General features: G+C 35.0%; 1 protein-coding gene across 4 annotated transcripts in view; it reads left to right on the forward strand.

Moving 5' to 3' along the window:
• Positions 1–17,004, forward strand: part of UMAD1 (UBAP1-MVB12-associated (UMA) domain containing 1) — a 253,280-nt gene that overhangs the window by 224,255 nt on the left and 12,021 nt on the right. Inside the window, exon 5 of one of the 4 annotated variants that reach the window (XR_004351373.1) lies at positions 7,755–7,848. The exons of the other annotated variants lie outside the window; for them this stretch is intronic. The gene's annotated coding sequence lies outside the window, so the exon portion shown is untranslated. The remainder of the gene's footprint in view (positions 1–7,754; positions 7,849–17,004) is intronic. 4 annotated transcript variants of the gene reach the window in all.

Genomic DNA, 17,004 nt, shown 5'->3' on the forward strand with positions numbered 1-17,004 from the left:
AACTCAAAACTCACATCCACATCAAGTATTAAGGACCCTTTAATTTGCTACTTACAGCCCATATGCTTCTAAAAAGATTTTCAATTTGCACTACATAATGCTTAATTTGTCAGTTTGTTATCTTTCTACGATTTATATGGTAAAACATTGAGAAACACAGATAATTTCTGTGTACTACAAAGGAATGCCCATCATAGGTAGATTTTCAGGCTTCTGCAGTTGAGGACCTTTACAGTGCTGCTGTTAAACCACACTGTGTGGATAGCTAATTTCATTAAGCCTAATTTCTGCTGGTGTGCCTTACTTTTAATAGTGAAATACTCCTGAAACATTTTACGTAAATTATTGGAGAATGGACTTCTACAACTGCCTCTACACACGTGGCTGTTGGGCACATGAAGTATGGATTGTGTTGAATCTGAATTGTGTGCTGTTAAGTGTAAAATACATACTGGATTTCACATAGTCTGGAAAAAGGAATCTAAATTTTCTCATTAATTTTTTTATATTGTTTTTCGAACTGACATTTTAGATATATTGGGTTAAGTAAAATATATTGTTAAAAATTAATTGTACCTGTTTCCTTTTCCTTTTTTACCGTGGCAAGTGGAAATTTTTAAATTACATGTAATGGCTCTCATTAATTTCTATTTAACAGGACTGATCTAAAAAGATCCTCTAATCCAACCCCTTCATTTTAGAGATAAGAAAATCAAATAGAATTCATAGAAATTAAGTGACTTGCTTTTTTTAAGTCACAAAGCATCTTAGTATAGTAGTAAGTAGTAAAGCGACCAGTGCCCTTCTCAGTGATACCAGCTTTTTGTGACTCTTACACTTTTTTTTTGTTTTGTTTTGTTTTGTTTTTTGCGGTACGCTGGCCTCACTGTTGTGGCCTCTCCCGTTGTGGAGCGCAGGCTCAGCGGCCATGGCTCACAGGCCCAGCCACTCTGCGGCATGTGGGATCTTCCCGGACCGGGGCACGAACCTGTGTCCCCTGCATCGGCAGGTAGACTCTCAACCACTGTGCCACCAGGGAAGCCCTCTTATACTTTTTTATAGGAGGAAGTGTCTATCCTTAGAAGTCTTCACTGAACCCTTTAGTTAGAGCAAAGATTTCTTTTTTCTATAGTGCAAGTAAAAAATCCTTTTGTTTTATGAATTTGAAATTTCAGTTATTAGCTTTTCTTAAGATGGAGGTAGTTTTCCCTATGAAAATCTTGCAAACAGAACACTTAGGGCAGTGGAAAATATTTTTTTAAAAGATCCAGTAAGGGCTTCCCTGGTGGCGCAGTGGTTGAGAGTCCGCCTGCTGATGCAGGGGATATGGGTTCGTGCCCCGGTCCGGGAAGATCCCACATGCCGCGGAGCGGCTGGGCCCGTGAGTCATGGCCGCTGGGCCTGCGCGTACGGAGCCTGTGCTCCGCAACAGGAGAGGCCACAACAGTGAGAGGCCCGCGTACCACAAAAACAAACAAACAAACAAAACCTACATACTCCAGTCGTGGAGCAGTGGAAGATCCAAGGAAGCACCATCTAACAACCAACAGTAATTAATAAAGGACTCCTAAAAAAAAAAAAAAAGATCCAGTAAATACCATACTAGAATTTTCCATCTCATTTGTACTTTTGTAATACAGATATGTCATAAATTTCAATTTCTTATTGGGTAAGCTGTAGTCATACTATCATGTTAGCATATTACTAGGAAATGATACTAGTAAGAAGTGAGGCCTCCAGGCTATATATTTCCTTGGTAAATTGCTAGGCAACTAGTTATTTTCTCTTGCTAAGCTTTAGAACTCTCTATGTTAGTATTGTGAGAACAGCCTTTATTTGAGCTAAAGAATTGCTCACGTGTAGAAAAGTCATCCAGAGTTCAGTTTTAAGAGCGGTATAGAGTGGTGTTCTGTGGTGTATGAACTATGACCTTGGACCAATTATTTAATGTCTCTGTGCCTCACTCTCCTTGTCTCTAAATTAGGGATAATACTACTCATGTATAGGGTGGTTGTGCAGGTTTGAATGACACATATGTAAAATATATGTGTATGGCATAATATTCCATAATATCTCATAGTATCAATTTTACCTTAGTACAAAGAGAAGATAAAAGAGCAAGTGTTTGTTCTTACCTTTAAAATATTTTTAGCCTCTTCCTCCTCTTTCCCAGAAATCTTCCACCATTGAAGTAAGAGTTCTCGGTCAAATCTGCTTATTAAGGACATCTTCTTTTCCTTAGAAATATATAAGTTTTTAATTGTTATCAGAGAGATATCACAATCCTTACAACACTTATAGACAGAGATACTCTCATTACAAATACAATAGGCATAAAGTATCACATTTATAATATAAAATGTAAATAGATGAGACTTTATTAAAAAGCTCATCTAAACAGTAGTATATTTTCCATTTGCAGCAAAATAATAAAATACCTAGGAATAAATTTAACAAAGGAAGTAGAAGACCTCTACACTGAAAACTGTAAGACACTGATGAATGAAATTGAAGAAGACACAAATGAATGGAAAGATATTCTGTGCATATGGATTGGAAGAATTAACTTTGTTAAAATGTCCAAAGCAATCTATGGATTCACAGCAATCCTGTTCAAAATTCCAATGGCATTTTTCACAGAAATAGAAAAAAACAATCCTAAAATCTGTATGGAATCACAAAAGACCCTGGGTAATCAAGGCATTCTTGAGAAAGAAGAATAAAGTTGGAGGCATCACGCTCCCTGATTTCCAACTTTTACAAATCTATTGTAATCAAGATAGTATGGTATTGGCATAAAAACAGACATGTAGACCAATGGAATAGAGTAGAAAGCTCGGAAATAAACCCACATGGTCAGTTAACTTATGACAAAGGAGGCAAGAATATACAATAGGATGACAGTCTTTTCAGGAAATGGTGTTGGGAAAACTGGACAGCCACATGCAAAAGAATGAAGCTGGAACACTATGTTACACTGTACATAAAAATTAGGCCAAAATGGATTAAAGACTTGAACCTCAGACCTGAAACCATAAAACTCCTAGAAGAAAATATAGGTGGTACGTTCCTGGACATGGGTCTTGATGATGATTTTTTTGGATTTGACACCAAGAGCAAAGGCAACAGAAGCAAAAATAAACATGTGGGACCAAACTAAAATGCTCCTACACAGCAAAAGAAACCATCAACAAAATTAAACCATCAACAAACCATCAACAAAAGTAACCTACACTGTGGGAGAAAATATTTGCAAACTGTATATCTGATAAGGGGTTAATATCCAAAATATATAAAGAACTCATAGAACTCAATAACACAAAAACAATGTGATTAAAAAATGGGCAGAAATCACAATAGACATTTTTTCAAAGAAGACATACAGATGGCCAACAGTTATATGAAAATATGCTTAACATCACTAATCATCAGGGAAATGCAAATCAAAACTACAATGAGATATCACCTAAAACCTGAAGAATGCCTATTATCAAAAAGACAAGAGAGAACAAGTGTTGGTGAGGATGTGGAGAAAAGGAAACCCATGTGCACTGTCGGTGGGAATGTAAGTTGGTGCAGCCACTACTGAAAACAGTATGGCGGTTCCTTAAAAATAGAACTACCCTATTATCCAGCAATCCCACTTCTGGGTATTTAGCTAAAGGAAATGAAAGCACTAGCTCAAAAAGTTATATGTACCCCCATGTTTATTGTGGTATTATTTATAGTCGCCAAGAAAGGGAAGCAACAACCTAAGTGTCCATCAATGGATGAATGGATAAAAAAAAGTGAGACATATATATGTATTTTATATATATGTGTGTATTTATATATATAATGTTATATATATGAATATTTCAGTCATAAAAAAGGAGGAAATTTTGCCATTTGTGACAACATGGATGGACCTTGAGGGTGTTATGCTAAGGGAAATAAGTCAGGCAGAGAAAGACAAATACCATATGATTTCACTTATATGTGGAATCTAAAAAAAAACAAACAGACAAACAAACAAAAAAAACATATTGGTGGTTGCCAGAGGTGGAGGTTGCTGGGAGTATGGTCAAAAGATACAAACTTCATGTTATAAAATAAATAAGTCCTGGGGATGTAATGTACAGCATGGTGACTATAGTTAACAATACTCTATTTTATATTTGAAACTTGCCAAGAGAGTCGATCTTATCCCAAGAAAAAAATTATTTTTGCAACTGTGTGATAATGGTAATGGACTTATTGCGGTGATCTTTTTGCAATATATACAAATAATTCTTTTGTTGTATACCTGAAACTAATATAATATTATATGTTCATTATATCTCAACTTTTTAAAACAGCACTAGACATGCCAATATCCTTCTTATCTTACTGGTCACTACTTATTTGTCTACTGGCCTATTCTCAAAAGAAAAAACAAAACAAAAAAACAAGCTCATTCAAATAGTAGGGTTCTTTTAAATTAGCTTTTCAAAATCATGGTAAAATTTTGATAATCTTTGGTTATGCTTTGGTAACTATACCAGATACCATCATAACACTGAATTAGATTTTAAATTTTGATATGTATTGAGAGTTAGAATATTGCAACAAATAATTTTCAATAATAATTGTTCCCAAATTTCAAATATTTTAACATTTAAGAATAGCAGTTGAGTCACGTAAGTTTAAAGGTTTTTCACTTTAAAATACTTCATCATAGGTGTAGTCAGCATTCATTACCTTACTCCTCTTTGTGCCCATTACCCATCCCATTTCTTTTCATTGCCTGCTGTTCCGTTCTTGCAACCAACACTTCCCATAGTTGGTTTTCTTGTGTTTTGCCCAATTTCCCCTCTGTACTATTGCGTTGGCCAAAAAGTTGTTCGGGTTTTTCCGTAAGATGTTACAGAAAACCCCAAACGAACTTTTTGGCCAACCCAGTATCCTCACCAGAGCAGCACCATGGCTGTTTATTCCCCACTCTGTCTGTCGCCCAGCATTGTGCCAGACACACTATAGGGACCCAAATATTTTTTAAATAGGTGAATGCAGTTGATCTTCTGATTCCTAAATCATTTCTTTTCCTCTGTATTATACTGCCTTTGTCATTTTTATAATTAGAATGCACATTTTTTAACTCCAGAAATGAAGGTCCTTATTTATACCCATGTGGCCAAATTTCTTAAAGCCATTTGGTTTCTACATTAGATGTCCTAAGCTGAGTGCAGTTTAGGGAATCCTTTCTAATTACAGGAAGGTACTTCTTTCCTTCAATGCTGTGATCTGACCAGTGACAAATCTGTACTATACACTATGTAACTGGCTAACAAGTCAATTGCAAACCAACTGAATGTACAAATCTTAGTGCTGTTGTTGAAATCTCTTCTCAGTAGTCACCATGATCTCCAAGTTTGTTTCAAAATTTGCAAGCATCAAGTGTCAATCAAATCTGAAGACGAAACACTGATGAATGTTGAATTCTCGTGCTTTAGGTGTACTTCCTTTTTAGATTTTTTTGTTCTCTGCTATTTTTACAGTACTGTTTCATTTAAATTTCCTACATGCTAACTTCATTTGTGCGATTGTAATAAAATTGCAGTATATACATGTTTAAATAAATAAATAATAAAATTTTTAAAAAGCCATTTGGTTTTCTTACATGTAGTTTCAGAATTCTTAAAATGTTTTTAGTTGGTAATTATCTTTTGATGTATTTGAGCCAATATGAATTAAGCCAATGAGGAATTTTTTAACTTATTACTAAATGAGGAAGAGAATTCTGGAAAGTTTCAGGCACCACTGGAAGCTCTTTAGAACCAATAATATATTATCTGGTATATAACTTTTAATGATTATTTTTAACATTTGTTAATATTATTATTAATTGACACCTCTTTCAGCTTGACAAGTCTCTGTGTTATTTATTCCTCCATAGTGACTTTAACTGAATTTAACAGAATCTGTTATGCTACTAAATGTATCAAAGTACACCTTATGGTCAGTCTGTTTTTCAGTTTGCCATCTCAAGATAAAGTGACATATTACTGTTTTCAAAAAGAGAATATATTTTGGCAATTGTTAATTCATTCCCGTGAATTTGATCATTGGGTTGAATGTGTGGTTTCACTCCAGGAAGTCTCTAGTTCCTACATCAGCAGTTGGTCTAGTATCTAAAGTGTTCACAGGTTAGTTAAAATTATACTCAGTACCAAATATAGTACTTCCATCAAGGAAGGCAAAGTCAAGTGACATTTCTGATGGTCTCAAAAATGACCATAGAGGATATGCTGAATAAAGGTTACTATTACTGAAATGCTTGCTAGAAGTTATTTCTCTGAGCATCGTTACAGGAAGGGAAAGGGAGAAATTGGTGAAATCTTGACTGGAATGCTGCCTTGTTTCTACCACTTGGGTTTGGCAGCCAGGAAATCATTATAAAAATTGTTATTGGCCTTAAAAAACTAAAAATAGAACTACCATATGACCCAGCAATCCCACTACTGGGCATATACCCTGAGAAGACCATAATTCAAAAAGAGTCATGTACCAAAATGTTCATTGCAGCTCTATTTACAATAGCCAGGACATGGAAGCAACCTAAGTGTCCAAGACAGATGAATGGATAAAGAAGATGTGGCACATATATATGTGGAATATTACTCAGCCATAAAAAGAAATGAAATTGAGTTATTTGTAGTGAGGTGGATGGACCTAGAGTCTATCATACAGAATGAAGTAAGTCAGAAAGAGAAAAACAAATACCGTATGCTAACACATATATATGGATACTAAAAAAAAAAAAAAATGGTTCTGAAGAACGTAGGGGCAAGATGGGAATAAAGATGCAGACCTACTAGAGAATGGACTTGAGGATATGGGGAGGGGGAAGGGTAAGCTGGGACAAAGTGAGAGAGTGGCATGGACATATATACACTACCAAACGTAGGGTGCATAGCTAGTGGGAAGCAGCCACATGGCACAGGGAGATCAGCTAGGTGGTTTGTGACCACTTAGAGAGGGAGGATGGGAGGGAGGGAGATGCAAGAGGGAAGAGATATGGGAACATATGTATAACTGATTCACTTTGTTATAAAGCAGAAACTAACACACCATTGTAAAGCAATTATACTCCAATAGAGATGTTAAAAAAAGGGACATATGTATATGTATAGCTGATTCACTTTGTTATAAAGCAGAAACTAACACACCATTGTAAAACAATTATACTCCAATAAAGATGTTAAAAAAATTGTTATTGGCTCTTTTATTATCCACTCATCAAACTTAATGAAAAAGATAACTAGAAAGTAAAGACTGCTTTTAAAATTACTAGGTCAATTATCTGTATTTCTGAAGGAAAGGTTTTTAAAAAGCTGTATGTACCCTGGCAAGTCTGTCATATCTGCCAGCCCTATTTATACGACTTTCTCAATTTGCAAGGATAATAAAATAATTTCTCTTGTTCTTTGAAAAGCTCCGTATGCCAGATTCTTACAGTGATATTAGTCTACCTGTTACTCAAGTTATGATTAGATTTTATATTACTTGGATTTCTTAATGTATTTCCCTTATGTTGATATTTAGGATAATACTGAATGTGGCAGATAGACTTAACTTATATTTTCAAATTTCATTACAGTTGGCAAGGAAATAATAACTAACATTTACTGAGTCCTTACTTACTGTGTTCCAGGAACCATATTAAGGAGCTTTATTGGTGTTATTCATTTCTCACAGCATCTCACTAAGTAGGCTCACTTATTTCCATTTTACAGATGAGGAAACTGAGACATACGAAGATTAAGTAACCAAGGTGCAGAAACATACAGCAACTTTTCCAAGATCACATAGCTGGGGAGCCCTTATCCGGTGTGTTTATATTGTCTTTTCTACAGTTCAACACAGTTCACTGCAAAAGCATTTGTGGCGGTATGCACATAGAAGTTCATCCAGAATAAAATTAAGGAGTGTAGCAAAGGGGAAGACCAGGAGGCAGGGATTATGGTCCCAGTGGATTGTGGGAGGTCTTCTGAAGGAAGGGTGAAAGATAACACCAGTCCATTACTCAGCCCAGAAACACTCATTCATTCAGCAGTATTTATTGAGTGTCTACTGTGTGCCAGGTATTCTGCTACGTACTACATATACAATTGACTGCACAGGGTTTGCATTTTAGTAGGAGATAAAAACTAATCTAAAATAGGCAAATAGGGCTTCCCTGGTCGCGCAGTGGTTGAGAGTCTGCCTGCCGATGCAGGGGACGCGGGTTCGTGCCCCTGTCCGGGAAGATCCCACATGCCACAGAGCGGCTGGGCCCGTGAGCCATGGCCGCTGAGCCTGCGCGTCCGGAGCCTGTGCTCCGCAACGGGAGAGGCCACAACAGTGAGAGGCCCGTGCACCGCAATAAATAAATAAATAAATAAATAAAATATGCAAATATATAAAATTACATCAGGTCATTGGAAGTATAGTGAAGGAAATAACCCGTGCGATGAGATAGAGAACAGCTAGAGGTACTTGGGAGGATCTACTTTAAGATGAGGTGGACAGAGCAGGTCTCTCTGAGGAAATAGTATTTAAGATGAGACTTAAAGCATTAAATTGAAGCAAAGAGTGTTAGAACTGGGGAGCAAAGGCAAATTAAAATGATACCTTTTCTCATTCAGATTGGGAAAGATTAAAAAACCTGAAAATCACCAAGTTTTGGTGGTGGTGTATGAAAAAGAAAATGCTCACAGCCAGTATAAGTCTAGACAACTACTCTAGAGAGCAATTTGGCAAAATCTCTCAAATGTGAAAACAATTTTGTATATATACTCTAGACCAGTTATTCTTAAAAGAAGTCTAATAACAATGTACCTCCTTATACTAAGATGTCATAAAAATTTTCTATCATAAGTTTAACAGTTGCAAAGGATGGGATTTCCCACATATTGTAAATATTGACATTTAAACATAAAACTATTTTATCATTCCTTCATGTATGTCCAATGAAATTGAAGTCCCATAGCAATTTGACACATGACATCATCCATCTAAAAACTACATGCACAGGCTCTTTAACAATCAGAAATTTTACATCATTCCTTTTTCTACTTGAACTCAGATTTCTATCCACTGAGTTTAATCCTTTATCTTGAAGGTCTTTTATTGATTACTATAACATATTTCTTAGCAACAAAAAATATTGGTATAAATTAAATATATATATGTGTGTGTGTATATATGTGTGTGTGTACATATATATCTACTATGACCATAGGCCAAGTGTTAGAAAATTTCTTCTGAATTATTATTTTAATTATTGGTAATATGTAATCAATAAAACAATATAAATATACTACAAATTTTTATAATTACTAAACTGGAAAGGTAAATTTTTATAGAAGGGTATCTCTTAATAGAAGAGCTTAATTTTTTTCTTCCATAAGTTCAATAAGTTCATGTATCTAAGGATGATTATTACTACAATGAAGCTAACAGTAAAATGAAGAGAAGGAATTGGGCCATGGTAATTAGTGTAGAGGAAGAACTTATAAAGATGTTAGTGTTTTTTAAGTGCATTAGATATAGTAGAATCTCCAATATTCCTTTTTCAAGTTTATCTAAATATTATATACTGCTTAGATGAAATTTTAAAATGAATATAGATTTATGATTTTCAAAAATATGTTGGCAAAAGAATGAAAATGTTTCCTATATGAGTCTGATTGACGGTTCAAGAAGATAAAAAACACTCACTATGACCAATATGTACTCCTTTTACTTGAAGATGTAGCTTTGATCTATTGGAAGTAAAGGTGAAATTTTCACCATTAATCTACTTTCTGTCTCAATAGGTTTGCCTCTTCTGAATATTTCATATAAGTAGAATTATATGTGGTCTTTTGTAACACTTCTTTCACTTAGCATAGTGTTTTCAAGGGTAATCCATTTGAAACATGTACCAGTATTTCATTTCTTTTTACTCCTTTAATTGTTGAATAATATTCCATTATGTGGATATACCACATTTTGTTTATCTATTCATCAGTTGGATTGTTTCCACCTTTTGGCTATTATGAATAATGCTATTATAAAAATATACAAGTATTTTTTTGAATACCTGTTTTTAATTTTCTTGAGTGTATATCTAGGAGTGGAATTGCCGGGACTATGATAATTCTCTGTTTAAACGTTTGAGAAACTGCCAAGCAGTTTTCCAAAGTATCTGCACCATTTTATATTCCAACCAGCATGTGTGATAGTTCCAGTTTCTCCACATCCTAGCCAGCAGTTGTTATTATCTGACTTTTTGATTATAGCCATCCTAATGGGTGTGAAGTGCTTCACTGTAGGTATCTTGAGGGTTTTGTGGGGGGTTTTTTGGCATTTCCTTCACAGCTAATAATGTCAAGCATCTTTTCACGTGCTTATTGGCCATTTATCTGCTTTGAAGAAACGTCTATTCATATCCTTTTTCTGTTCTTCAAATAGGTTATCTTTTTAAATTATTGAGTTATGAGTTTTTTATATATTCTAGATGCATATCCCTTATCAGATATATGATTTGCAAATATTTTCTCCCCTTCTACAGGTTGCCTTTTCACTTTCTTGATAGTGTCCTTTGAAGCATAGAAGTTTACAGTTTTGATGAGGTCTAATTTATCTATTTTTTCTTTTGTTGCTTGTGCTTTGGTGTCATATTTAAGAATCCATTGCCAAATTTGAGGCCATGCAGATTTGCCCCTATTTTTTCTTCTAAGAGTTTTATAGTTTAGCTCTTATAGGACTTTGATTCATTTTGAGTTCATTTTTGTATGTGGTGTGTTATAAGGGTCCAATTTGCCTTTATATGTGACTGTGCATCCCAGCATCATTTGTTGAAAAGACTGTTCTTTCCCCATTGAATGATGTTGGCACCGTTGTCAAAAATCAGTTGACCAATGACACACAGGTTTATTTCTGGACTTTTTGTTCCATTAATATATATATGTATCCTTATGCAAGTACCACATTGTCTTGATTACTGTTGCTTTGTAGTGAGTTTTGAGATCAGAAAGTATGGGTCCTCCCACATTGTTGTTCTTTTTCAAGATTGTTCTGGCAATTCTGGATACCTGGTATTTCCATATGAATTTTAGGATCAGCTTGTCAACTTCAACAAAGAAATCAGCTGTGATTCTAATAGGGATAGCATTGATTCTACAGATGACTACAACTGATTTTTGTATATTCATCTTGCATTTTGCAACCTTGCTAAACTTATTAGTTCTAATAGTATTTCGGTGGGTTTCCTAGATTTTCTTATAAATAAGGTCATGTTATGTGTGTAGAGATAATTTTACTTCTTTTCTAATCTGGATGCTATCTATTATTTGTTGTTGTTGTTTATTGATAGCCTAACTGCCCTGACTAGAACCTTTAGTAATATTTTGAATAGAAGTGGTAAGAGTGGACATCCTTGTCTTGTTCAAAATCCTAGGGGGAAAGCATCTAGTTTTTCACCGTAAAGTATGATATTAGCTTGACTTTTCCGTAAACGTCCTTTATCAGGTTGAGGAAGTTCCCTTCAGTTCCTAATTTGTTGAGTGTTTTTATCATGAAGGGGTATTAGATTTTTTTCACATTTTTTTCCTGAGCCTATTGAGATGATATTGGTTTTTATTTTTTATTTTATTGATGTGATGTATGACATTAATTGATTTTCCCTAAGCTCATGTAAATCATACTAAGAGACAGTACAAACCTCATGCAACAAAAAGCATACACTTTATGTATATTGTTTGTCCCGGTCTCTTTTCAAAAACAGATTAACTTTTTTGGGTTGCGGAAAAGAAAACTGAAGGAGTAGCATAAATTGGGTACATTTTTGTGCAAGTGAAAATATTCCTTGTTTTCTTCTCAGTGATTAGCTACTCAGTAATTTGAAATTGTTTTTAAAACTTGTGATTTGCTTTACTTTTTCTAGTTGATGATCCAGATCTTTTCAAGCAATCACCATGAAATTTCTATTTTGAACTACAACACTTTAATCAATTTTTGTTTAGGTTTTAGTTCAAAGCAATTGAATAAATAGGAAGTAAAAATGCACTCGTGGGCCTTTTTAAAATCAACTGTGCACTTTGAGCATGAAAGCACCACTTTTATTTGTGCTACTTTGGGCATAAATAGTGATGATGTACTTCCCTTTTTTTCTGCATTTAAGGGTCCACCCAGAAGTCTGCAACTATATTGAGTCCCGGAAATGTTCTCATTCTCGTCTCTTGCCTGTGATATAATCTCTTAGCATAGTTGGTTCAAGAATAATGTTAAGTAGACCCAGATCATGTGTTTGGGCCTGTTAAAGGCAACGTATCTTCTCTGTTTCCTGAGAACAAATTGCAACCCAGGTTCCAGCCACCTGGCACCTTTTTGCCGTTGCTCACCAAGTGCCATGAGCTGGGAAATGTGGGCAGTTGAATGAAGTCAGTCCCTGTCACTGAAAAACTGACCACAGAGGGTGTGTTTCAGGAAGAGTCATCTTCATTGAACAAAGGACAGTATGTGGTTACTTTAGGTTCTTAAATTTAACTGGAATATATTTGGTTAAGGTAAAACTGTTATTTTAAAAATATATTACTGAGGCTTCACAACGGTGCTTTTAGGGATTAAAATAGTCTGAACAGTCTATAATTTCAGGGTTTCTAAGATCCACATAGAATTAGCGTATCCAGCTAGATATAAAAATGAGACATAATACAACACCCAATGTTTTTTCCTTTCTTTTTTTTAATTGGTATCTTACCATCCCATGTGCTTTTGTTTTTGTTTTGAAAGAAAAAGAAAGTATGATTATTAGAACAGTATCCTACAACCCTTTCTGAAGGAGAAGATACTTTTTTTGGTCTTTAGAAGCAATTACACCACATTTTAAAAGGCACAAAGTGATGTTTCCTTAGACTGTGTTGTACTTGTGAGGCAGAATAGAAAAAGAGCTAAAAGTCTAATTCTGGAGTTAGACTAAATTCTCTGCGTTTCAGTATTTCCCATCTCTTAAATGGAAAAATTAAATGAGATAACACAGGTAAAAAACTTAGAATAGTGACTGGCAAATAAGTGCTCATTAAATGTGAAGTATCTGTGGTAGTAGACGTAAGTACACTATTAGAACATTAGGACTGAACCAAAATGAAGTTAATATAATTAGTCACTAGTAACTAATATAGTTTACTTATTAGTATATATCAGAGTTCATAATCTAAACCCTTATTTCCATCCTCATGGGTAGCCATAAATTATCTACTTTCTTCAGAGAATTCCCATCATCAACTCACCTGCAAAAAAGGCCTAGGAGGGGAAAACAGAGCCCTGTTGGATTCTGAGTGTAGAATCTGTACATTTAAGAACACTTTTGGAAATTACAGGTGTTCATTTTTAGGCCACTTTGGCAGTTGAAGCCATAGGAATTATTTCTAGAAGGCTAAAGGAAAATCTGTACTGTGTTCTGAAAATTGACTACCTAGAAACTTTGGTGAAATACTAGATCTTTGGAAACTAGTGCTCAGATTACCTAGAACCACCATGCAAATAGCTGATAGATTTACATGGTGCTACTTCTTCCTCCCACCCTCCATGAGGCCTCTCTGCTCCCTGGGTTGGCAATCGTGAAAACCAAGTTGATCCATGGTAAAGTCTCCTGGTGGCCAAAAAGGAGCTGTGTGACGCTCTTCCTATCACATCCCATCTTCCATTTCTGTCACTTAGCAGATGGACTGTACTCTCACTTTCACTGCTGATAACCAGTCATTCTTACTTCCAATGAATTGCTTTCTTTCATGCACATACATCTTTCTTATACCCCTTCTATCAGATTTTGCCACTTAACTTCGGGAAAATTCTACCATGTTACCTTACTATTTATGGGAGTAAAACAAAAAAACCTTAATGAACACAGCTCTCCAGATTTCCTAGAGATACTTCTAATTAAAATAACCCACAACAAACCTACACCAGCAATCTTGACAGTGCTCTGAAGTACCTTTCAGATTCTCTACCAACGTTCAGCTCGTACAACTTAATTTGCCTTTTTTCAAGTACTGACATTCAAGATAATTTTAATATGTTTTATCTTATTTATTGTTATTCTAATTATAATATGAATACTATAATAATAATTTTCCTACATCTGTTTATTGAAGATATATAGGATTTCATCTCTGTTGTGGACTCATTGGCCTGAGAAAATATAGTCAGAGTTCTTAATAATATAATGGTGAATTATTAAAAGATTAGTACCTGCCTGTATTTTTCATATTTGACTCCTAAATGCTTGTTTCTTATTATCAAGAGCAGAATGAAGTTTCTGTTTGGGCTGATAAAAAAGTTCTAGAGATGGATAATGGTGTTAATTGTGCAACGTTGTGAATGTATTTAGTGCCACTGAATTTATACACTTAAAAATGGTTAGGATGATAAATTTTATGTTGTGTATATTTTACCACAATAAAAAATATTATCCTGAGTTAGCCATAAAATGAAATAATAGCATTCTATTTGGGGCTCTGAGTGTGCACCAAGCAGTGACTTAGCCTCCTGCCACTCCTAAGAGCCCCTTCATTCTCACACTGGGGTGGAGAAAACACAGCTGTGTTTACTTTTCCAGCCCCATCTTCTATTTTGAAATATAACCTTTTTGCAAATGAGAGCCAAAGTCAAGTGACACAACTTTCTGCTCACCTCTTCGGTTTTCCAAACACTGTTTTTCTAGTGGAGTTCTGGGTTAGGTACAGCACACCTAGGTAACACTATCACTCAAATGCCCTCTGAGTGGAATTTAATTAGCCTACCTTCATAATTTCTGTACTCAACTTGGTATGATGCATTTCTCTTTCACTTGCATCTGTATGTGAAAACGTACAATTGTGTATTCACCAACCATAGTATTTTCAAGTGTGTGGACCATTCCACACATCAAATTCAATTTACAAAGAAACTAAGGCTTTTCTTAACTAGTATTTTTCTATTTCTTAAAGAATTATTCGTTTCCTGAGATTAGAAAGATGTTTATATGCAGTGTGAGCATGAGATCCTACTGATAATTGTCTTTGAATTCTGGCTATGAACATGACAATTTGAAGTGCATACTAAAAATTATGTATTTATGTTTTTACATAATAATGATAAAACAATGACAAAATATAAATTTTGCAGTTAAAAGAGCAGCAAAACAGATTAGCTTTCTGTCTTCAAACTACAACCTTAACATGAATTGATTAAATTCTAAATGTTCTTAAAAAGGTATATTATACTTAGGTTATACATTTATTAAATGTTCATTTCATCAAAGCACATGCCAAAAAAGCCAGCATATAGCTATTACTTAATATTTTTAGATTTACTTTCTTTTTGTATTTCCTACTAGTATCCTATGGTATTATTTCCATTCAATCAATATTATATAAGTATAAAACATTTGTTTTTATATCTAATTATAAACATCTAATGATATACATTTAAACATCTAGTTATATAAAAACAAATATATAGATTTATATTCTCTTACCAGCTTTAAAAATAGAAAAGTATTCCATTTTCTTTCTGATTATATATGCAGACAGTTGAAGTACTTTATTGTTTCACAAAATGAAAATCATTACAATGAAATTAATATTCAGTGTGCTGAGGAAATGTGCAAGATCACTTTTCATTGTTTTCCTTTGAAATTACCTAGAAAAATATGATCTTGTTGCATTGCATTCTGAAGAAGTTGAATAGATATTTGAAATAAATAAAACTATGTAAATGGGAAGTTAAGTAGGTTCCAGTGTGACTAATAAGCGATATCAAATTCTTCAAAACTGTGGTGCGCGTAACAAGCTTGAAGAATTTGTGCACAAAAGCCTAAGCCATTGTGTAACCTTGGCGGTGATCAGATGCTGCAGTTTTCTAAGCTATTACATTTTTTATCCAGCTTGATAGATTTAACCTAGTAATAAGATGCTTAGCTGAACCGTTACTTTAAACGCTGTTTCTAGAGTGGCACAGTCTGTATTTTTGGAACTTCATCCTCTACTCCAGAAAACACTTGTCCATAGAGAAATTGTTAATTTTAAGTTCTTTAAAAAATAAAACAACCAGACAGGTAAACTTTAAAATTATTTCTCTTGATGATGACCTTTATATTGCAGTGGGAACATCAGATTCTAAGTCAGGAGACCCTGAGTACAAGTCTTTGTCAGTTCGTAGTGGTGTGACCTTAGATAATCACTAAACTCTGAGCCTCGGAAGATGAGAATAGAAACAATAGCTTCCCAATCAGATTTAGTGGCTTGTGAGGCTCAAGTGAAATAGCGTATGTGAGACAACTTCAAAAACCATGTAAAGCACTAAGCAAATATTAATTGCCATTTTTCCAAGATTCTGATTAGAACTTTTCTGATCTCATAGATTTAACTGAATTATGAAACTGATAAAATCATACCCATAAGTTGTTTCATAGAGCATTACAGGACAGATAAGTTTTTTTTTTTTTTTTTTTTTTTTGCGGTACACGGGCGTCTCACTGTTGTGGCCTCTCCCGTTGCGGAGCACAGGCTCCGGACGCGCAGGCTCAGCGGCCATGGCTCACGGGCCCAGTCGCTCTGCGGCATGTGGGATCTTCCCGGACCGGGGCATGAACCCGTGTCCCCTGCATCGGCAGGCGGACTCCCAACCACTGCACCACCAGGGAAGCCCTACTTTGTTATGTTTTAAATTTCCAGATCATTTCATATCTGCATGACTTTGTTTTTGCTGGTTTGTTTCTATTTTTCGGTGTGTTTAAGATGCCTCTCTTTTTTACTGTACATGGAGTTGCTTTGGGAAGTAGAATTCGGTGGGGTCCTAACGTCCTAATACAGGGCACTGCTTTTCCTCACCTGCATCCTGAACCAATGGAGAAATAAGACCAAAGAGCCAGCAAACAGAGAAACAAGATGGCGCTCACCCTTTTGACTGATAGAGCCTAGGTTGGAGGAGGCAGCTTAGTGTAACAGCTAAAATGGACTTCCAGGGTCCCAATAACCC

This window comes from Phocoena sinus, chromosome 9 (genome assembly GCF_008692025.1).
Source record: "Phocoena sinus isolate mPhoSin1 chromosome 9, mPhoSin1.pri, whole genome shotgun sequence".
Taxonomy (NCBI): domain Eukaryota; kingdom Metazoa; phylum Chordata; class Mammalia; order Artiodactyla; family Phocoenidae; genus Phocoena; species Phocoena sinus.